This window comes from Myotis yumanensis, unplaced genomic scaffold, assembly GCF_028538775.1.
Source record: "Myotis yumanensis isolate MYYU_CA2020_CCGP unplaced genomic scaffold, mMyoYum1.0.hap1 SCAF_19, whole genome shotgun sequence".
Classification (NCBI taxonomy): domain Eukaryota; kingdom Metazoa; phylum Chordata; class Mammalia; order Chiroptera; family Vespertilionidae; genus Myotis; species Myotis yumanensis.
The window spans coordinates 8,864,822-8,872,823 of NW_027223770.1; positions in this window are offsets into that span (position 1 = coordinate 8,864,822).

The following is an 8,002-nucleotide window of genomic DNA, read 5'->3' on the forward strand; positions in this document are numbered from 1 at the left end:
AGCTGAGGTGGTTTAGGCAATTACTGTGGGTCAGACACAGTGCTAAGTAATTCAGGCAGCCACACATCTAGGAGAATGACTTGTGAAAAACTGGCAGCACCCACTCCTGGCTATGGAGCCATCGGAACTCTCAAAAAGTAATTCAGTGTCGGATTTAATCCGTGACCAGCACTGCAGAGGTGGTATTAGGGGCAATTACTCAGTAAAATTACGAACACCCATGGGTCTGCCCTGGCCAGCCTGGCTCAGTGGATAGAGCGTGGGCCTGCGGACTGAAGGATCTCGGGTTAGATTCCGGTCAAGGGCACATGCCTGGGTTGTGGGCTCGATCCCCTCAGTAGGGGGCGTGCAGGAGGCACCCGATCAATGATTCTCTCTCATCATTGATGTTTCTATCTCTCTCCCTCTCTCTTCCTCTCTGAAATAAGTAAAAATATATATTTTTTAAAAAACCCACACAAACTCACGCATCCTTCCCACTTTAAAATTGTGGGAGTGACTCTTAGTTTAAAAAAGAAAGAAATGTATTTTCTTATTGCAGGTAACACTATTTAAAAAACTATAAATACTTATAATGCCTGTATTGCTTAAAACAACTGCTAAGCATTTTATTGGAGCATATTTTTAAAAATGGAACTAAAATAATGTTATCTTTGAGCAGTTTGCAGTAAATTGTAGACTATCCATTGTAGACTATACATTGATGTGAAGTGACAAGGTACATGATCTAGATTTTTCCTGATTTAAAAAAATATTGAGATATAATTGAATAAAGTAAAATTCACTTTTTCCACGTACGGTTCTGTGAATGTTGGCAAATACATAAAGGCATGTGACCACCACCACAGTCAAGATACAAAACGTTTGCCCCAAAAGTTCTCATGTCCCTTTGTACTCAACCCTTGTCCCCACCCCAGCCCTTGGCCGCCACTGACCTGTTCTCTAGCCCGATAATTTTGCCTTTTTCAGTAAGTCATGAATAGAACCTATACCAGCGGTTCTCAACCTGTGGGTCGTGACCCCTTTGACAGTCGAACGACCCTTTCACAGGGGTCGCCTAAAACCATCCTGCATATCAGATATTTACATTACGATTCATAACAGTAGCAACATGACAGTTATGAAGTAGCAACGAAAATAATTTTATGGTTGGGTCACAACATGAGGAACTGTATTTAAAGGGCCAGAAGGTTGAGAACCACTGACCTATACCTTGTAGCCTTTTGAGTTTGGTTTCTTTCATTTAGCAATATTCATTCTTGATCCATTCATGTTGGTGTGTGTATCAGCAAGGTACATCCCTTTTCACTGCTGAGTAGTATTTCACGGTATGGTTTGTCCATTCACCTTCCAGTTGGGTTAGTTCTAGTTCTCGGCAATTATGGTATAAAGATAGTATTTCCATGCATTTTTTGTGTGTGTGAACATAAGCTTTCGTTGGGTCATGTGATAAGTGTTCATTCAACTGTATAAAACTCTGTAAACTGGTTTGCAGTGTGCCTTCCCGTTTTGATATTCACACGAGCAATGCATGAGAGTTCTGATTGCTCCATAGCTTCGCCAGGTGTTGGTATTGCCAGTTTTAAAAATATATATTTTTTAATTGATTTCAGAGAGGGACAGGGATAGAAACATCAGTGATGAGAGAGAATCATCAACTGGCTGCCTCCTGCATGCCCCACACTGGGGATCAAGCCCGCAACTCGGGCATGTGCCCTGACCAAGAATCAAACTGTGACCTCCTGGTTCATAGGTCGACACTTAACCACTGAGCCATCCTGGCTGGGCTGCCAGTTTTTCTTAAAAAGTCATTCTGATAGATGTGTAGCTATCTATTGATTCTGAGATCATTGTAGATTCATCTGCAGTTTAAAAAAATAATATAAAGAGTTGCCATACCCCTTCACCCAGTGCCCCTCTCCCCCCCCCCCGCCGTGGTGACTTCTTGCACAACTATACACTCTCACAACCAGGAAGTTGGCATTGAGAATCCACTGACCTTACTCAGATTTCATTTGGACGACTGCGTATTCAGTTCTATGCAGTTTTATCTCATGTGGACGCTGGCGATCGCCACAGTCCAGACACAAACCATTCATCTCAAAGGTCCCTCCTGCCCGCCTCCCTAACCCCTGGCACCCACTCATCTGTTCTCTGTGTGGTTTGGTCACACCAGGGAGGTTATATAATTGGAATCGCATCGCATGTAACCTTTTGAGAGTGGCTTTTAAAAATATTTACTTTTATTGATTTCAGAGAGGGAGAGACAGAAACATCAATGATGAGAGAGAATCATGGATTGGCTGCCTCCTGCATGCCCCCTACTGGGAATTGAACCCACAACCCGGGCATGAGACCGGAATCGAACCTGGGACCTTTCGTCTGCAGGCGGACAGTCTATCCGTTAAGCCAAACCAGCCAGGGTGAGAGTGGCCTTTTTCGCTCAGCTGCATCCCCTGGAGAGCCATGCTCATTGCTACCCGTATCCATGTTTGTTCTTTTTGAGCACTAGGCCGCATTCCATCGCAGGAACGGGCGATGTTTGTTTAACATTCAGGGTGAAGGACATTCGGGTGGTTTGCAGTTGGAGCCATTAGGAATAAAGCCACTCTGAAGATTCAGGTCCTGAATGTTGTATGAACCTAAGTGATCATTTCTCTGGCATAGCAGACGCCCAAGAGCATAACTGCTGGGTCTGCGGGAAATGCCTGTTTAGTTTTAGTTTTGTTTTTAAAGAAACCGCCATATTCCTTTCTAGAGAGGCGGTGCCATTTATGTTCCAACCAGCAATGTGGGAGCGATCTAGCTCTGCATCCTCACTGTTACCCCGCCCCCTTTTTTAGACGTTCTGATAGGCGTGTTGTGGTATCTCCTTTCTCTAATGGCCAATGGTGATGAACACCTTCTCAGGTGCTTATTTGCCACCCGCAATCCTCCTCAGCAAAACATCTGTCCATGACCGTCGCCTGTGTTCTGATTGTTCTCTTTCCCGCTGTTGAGGGCCGAGACGTCTCCCTGCGTATGTCTCCGTGCTCCAGGCGAGCCTCTGTCGGACCTGAGCTGCCCCCCAGGCTGGAGCCTCTTTTCATCCTCTCCCACGATCTCTGATGAGGTGCAATCTGCCACCGTTTCCTTTGTGGCTCGTGCTTTCGGTATCAAATCCAAGATGGGATTTGAACTCAGGCCGTCTGGGTGTAGCGGCACCTTCCTAACCACAACACTGCAGATACAGGTGAGCCCTTCTCGGGTCTTTCCTTCCTCAGGCCCGTTCCCACTCCCCCCACCCCCTGCCCCCAAGATGCCATCATCTCGAAGCCAGCACGCATCCTTCCTTTCTTAATGTCTATTGTTTTAGGGGTGTACGTTTGCAAATGTTTATTGAGCACCTACTATGTACCAGATACTATGTGAGGATGCAGCAGCGGATCAGACAAGACCTGCCTTCATGGGGCTTGCAGGCTAATGGGGAGGCCAAGTGAATCAAATAGTCTTCTAGCCCTAGCCGGTTTGGCTCGGTGGATAGAGGATCAGCCTGCGGACTGAAGGGTCCCAGGTTCGATTCTGGTCAAGGGCACATGCCGAGGTTGTGGGCACATCCCCAGTGGGGGGCATGCAGGAGGCAGCCGATCGATGATTCTCATCATTGATGTTTCTATCTCTCTCTCTCTTCCTTCCTCTCTGAAATCAATAAAAATATTTTAAAAATAGTCTTGTAGCCGAAACCGGTTTGGCTCAGTGGATAGAGTGTTGGCCTGCGGACTGGAAGGTCCCGGGTTCGATTCCGGTCAGGGGCATGTACCTGGGTTGCGGGCACATCCCGGATGTGCAGGAGGCAGCTGATCGATGTTTCTCTCTCATCGATGTTTCTGACTTTCTGTCTCTCTCCCTTTCTCTCTGTAAAAAAAAATCAATAAAATATATTTTAAAAAAATAAAAATAAAAATAGTCTTGTAAACATGTCATCACACTCTGATAGGGTGAGGGGAGGCCTAGAGTACAAGGAGGGGGCAGGGAGGCCTCCTGAGGAAGTGACATGTCAACCCAGACCTGAAGGAGGAGGAGGGGTGAGAAGAGGAGCGGGGCAGTATTCCAAGTAGAGAAAACAGCATGTGCAAAGGTCCTGAGGCAGGAGGATGGGGCCCTCCTAGAAGAGAACAAAGGCCTGTGGGTTGGTGTGCAGAATTCAAGGACGAGGGGGTAGGTCAGGCCTGGGTAGGGCCAAGGAGTGGCCACACCTGTGCTACAAGCGACAGATGAGGGAGTTAGCTGACTCCTCCAGGGATATGAAGCTGAGAATCGATGGACCCTGGCGTTTGTTCATATAGAGATCCCTCCCCCATCCCCGCTCAGGAACTGTTCACAGCATAGAGGAAAGGAGAGGAGGTCCCTGGGGCCAGCCACTCCACCCCGGGCCTCAGCAGGCCTCTCTGTTAAATGGGGTGCCACTCCCACATCCTGTTGGTGCTCCCCTGCCACACCGGTGAGGCCCAGGTCCCAGCCTCCCACCTGTCTCTGTCCTCATGTCCTGGGGAATGGCTTGGGTGGGGCCGCTGAATGACAGGAGGACACAACTCCTCTGCTGGCCTTGCCCTTGGCCACAAACCCACACGCTCTGGAAATATCCACTCTCCCCACCCCCGCCCCCAAGTCTCAGGCTTCGCTGGCTTCCCCCTTCCTGCTTCTCCATTCCGAGGCCGGGGTGTGTGTGTGTGCAGAGGGGGGCGGGGAACTTGGGGACTAGGGCTGAGGAAGGAGGAAGCAGGGCGTGGACTGATAGACACCTTGTTTCAGGCCAAGGCAGGAGGGGCTTTGCCGCCTGCTTCCTGGCAGCCAGCCCGGGGGAGGGGGTTTTGGAAATCCTGCCCACTCCTCCCACCGCTGCCTCCGTCCCACATGGCTCCCTGCCCAGCTTCGTGCCCAGCGATCACAAATGGGGCTTTGTGTTCCCCGGACAGAGAACACACGTCTCACCCCGACCTGGGCCAGGGCTTGTCTGCCTTGCACCCCTCTTGGCCTCAGAAGAGACGGTGCCGCTTCCCAGGAAGGGAAACTGAGGCCTCGAGAGGAACAGGTCTGCGCAGTCAGAGGAGGAGGCTGCCTTCTGGTTTGGGGGTGAAGATGGAGAGGGGCGGTGGCGCCGTGGGGAGAAAGGAAGGAAGTAAAAAACAACACGACTCCTGTCACTTTCCGACTCCAGCCCTCGCGGGGAACTGAGTCCCATTTAGCCCGGCAGAGTGTGTGTTGAATCTTCCTGATGCGCCAGGCGGTGTGGGAGGTGCGGCATGAATCAGACATTGTCCCTGACATTTAGGAGATAAGACAAGCGTGTAAATCACCAGGAAAACAAGGGGATGAGAGACCAAGGTCACAGAGCGGGGCTGCCAATGGGCAGGGGTTGGGGGGTGGGGGGGTGATCATCGCTGCCTTCCCGGCCGCCACCCAGGGCTTCCCATGGGCTGGGAGCCCAGCTACAAAGCAAGAGCCGAGGCGCCTTCGGAAACCAGAGGCAGCCACAGCTATGCTTTGTTTTTTTTTTAAATACATTTTACTGATTTTTTACAGAGAGGAAGGGAGAGAGACAGAGAGCTAGAAACATCGATGAGAGAGAAACATCGATCAGCTGCCTCCTGCACATCTCCCACTGGGGATGTGCCCGCAACCCAGGTACATGCCCCTGACCGGAATCAAACCCGGGACCCTTCAGTCCGCAGGCCGACGCTCTATCCACTGAGCCAAACCGGTTTCGGCCACAGCTATGTTTTGATTATCAAAGAAGCAAATGCCATGGTGTCCGAGAGAGCCCTCCACTCTCCCCTGGCCTGCTCTGCATCTGGCACCACTTCCGACTTCCTGCTGCGTGTACTTTCTGCACATTACTCTCTACTCTTGTCTGTTTCCTCCGCAGAGCAGGGCTCTCCTTTGCCTCACTGCAGCCCCACTGCCTACAACAGAGTAGGTGCTCAAAACATATCGGGCGAATAAAAAAGAATATTTTATATATAAATATACTCATGCACCAGGGTCAGGGTGTGCCCATGGCTGTATGTACTGTGTTTTCCCTACTACGTATGTGGCATTTGTATTTTTTTTTGCATTTCCCCTGTCATTAGTCTTTAAGAACACCCTTTTTGACAGCTGTATAGTATTCCACCACCTTGCTATTACATCTTTTTTTACTTTCTTTCATGCCACCCTTCTTGGTCTTTATTCAGTTGTGTCTGCAAGACTTAAATAAGGAAATAGGCAGGAAGAGGAATGTGAAGTCTTTTTTGACAGAAGGAACTCATAGGGAGAAGGCAGTGTGGGTGCGGTGTGGGGAGCTGAGTGAAATCCTAAGGGTGTTGAATTCAGTAGTGGTGCCTGGTGAGCCATGTGGCCAGGAAACCTTGTGCCCAGTGGTATATTGTTAAACTAACTCTCCAATAATAATAATAATAATAATAATAATAATATATGGCATTTGCCAATGTCCATGGTGTAAATTCTCCTACCATGGTTGGTGTTTAATTCCCACGATAGCATTGCTGAACGTGGAGTTTCGAGGCTGGGGACAGCCAGCTCTCACGGGCTGTAGGAGCGACTCAGCGCAACCCTGCCTGATCCCTGTTCTGGGAGGAGAAGCCCTCTCTACCCCATGTCTGCGAGCTCTCCCGGGGCCCCGGGCCCAGCATCTCAGACGAAGGGGAGGGCTCCGTCCTGGGCAGTGGGCCCATCAGGGCGGCAGGAACCCTATCTTGGGATCTGTCTACCAGACTTCTCAGCTGGACACAAACTCACAGATTCCCTCAGCTCAGCAATCCGGAGCCGCCCTGGCCACTAGAGTGTGGCTGCTCCATCCACGCCTGGAATTTGGGGCTGGGCCCAGCCTCAGAGCTCAGCCACCAAGTGGGGCTCCGGGTCAGGCACAGCGGTGGGTTCAGGACATCACCCAATGGCATGACACGTATGGAGCACTTGCTGTATGCCAGGCTCTGGTAAACGTCCGACATCTACTTCATCGCATCCTCACACCCAGCCTATGAGGTGGGTGCTGTTGTCCCCCGTTTACAGATGAGGAAACTGAGGCACAGAGAGGACAACGCACTTGCCTAAGAACATCCAGCTCTGAAGTGTAGGTGCCAGGATTCGGTCCTAGGCCGGCTGGATGCTAAAACCTCTGCTCTTCAATCCCGAGCTCAGCATCGCCTCCTGACACACCTGCTGATGACGCACCTGCTGTGTGCACTGCATGGTGCTGGACTGTGTGTGGAGTTGGCAGTGATCATGGCTTTGTCTCTATGGATCTTAGCAGAAGAGGGATGGGAGGAGGTTAACCATTTATTGAGCAACTACTGTATGCCAGGAAGGAAGCCAGGTGCCTTACACCACCGTCTTAATTACCGCTCATAACAATCCCAAGAGAAAGGGGAGACCCCTCCCACATGACAGCCCAGGCCCGGGTGCTCAGGAGCCTGCCCTCCGCTCTCCTAGCTGGGTGGCCTCCAGCAGGTCGCAGGCCCGCTCAGGCCACCTTTCCCCCTTTGGTCCCTTGACAGAGGCTGTTCCAGGAGACCTGAAACCCTCTGCCAGTTTGGGGTCAAAGCTTCTCACAATAACAGGAAGTGGCCAGGCCATTTGGAAACACTGGGGACTCTGGCCTCAGCCCCAGGGGAACGGCAGGGTCAGACCCCAGATATTGGGCAGGTGACAGAGCTGACTCCCTAGAGACCTGGCTGGCGCAGTCCATGACCTTTGTAACCCCTCTCCCCCCGGGGGTGGGGGGGGTGGGAGGGGGAGGGGTGCCTAGGAATGTGACTTCCTGCTCAGCTCCGGAAGGCAGGCGGACATGGCTGGTGGCAGCTTGGCTGGCTTCCCAGGTGGCCCCAGAACTAGGCCCCCAGGTTCCATCGGGGTTGCCAGGGGCTGGGTAGCATCCCTGGGTCTCTGCAAGATCTCAGAAGAAAAAGGTTCAGCCAAAAGCTCCCACTTAGGTTGGGGGAGGAAGGCCTGGACACCTGTCTTG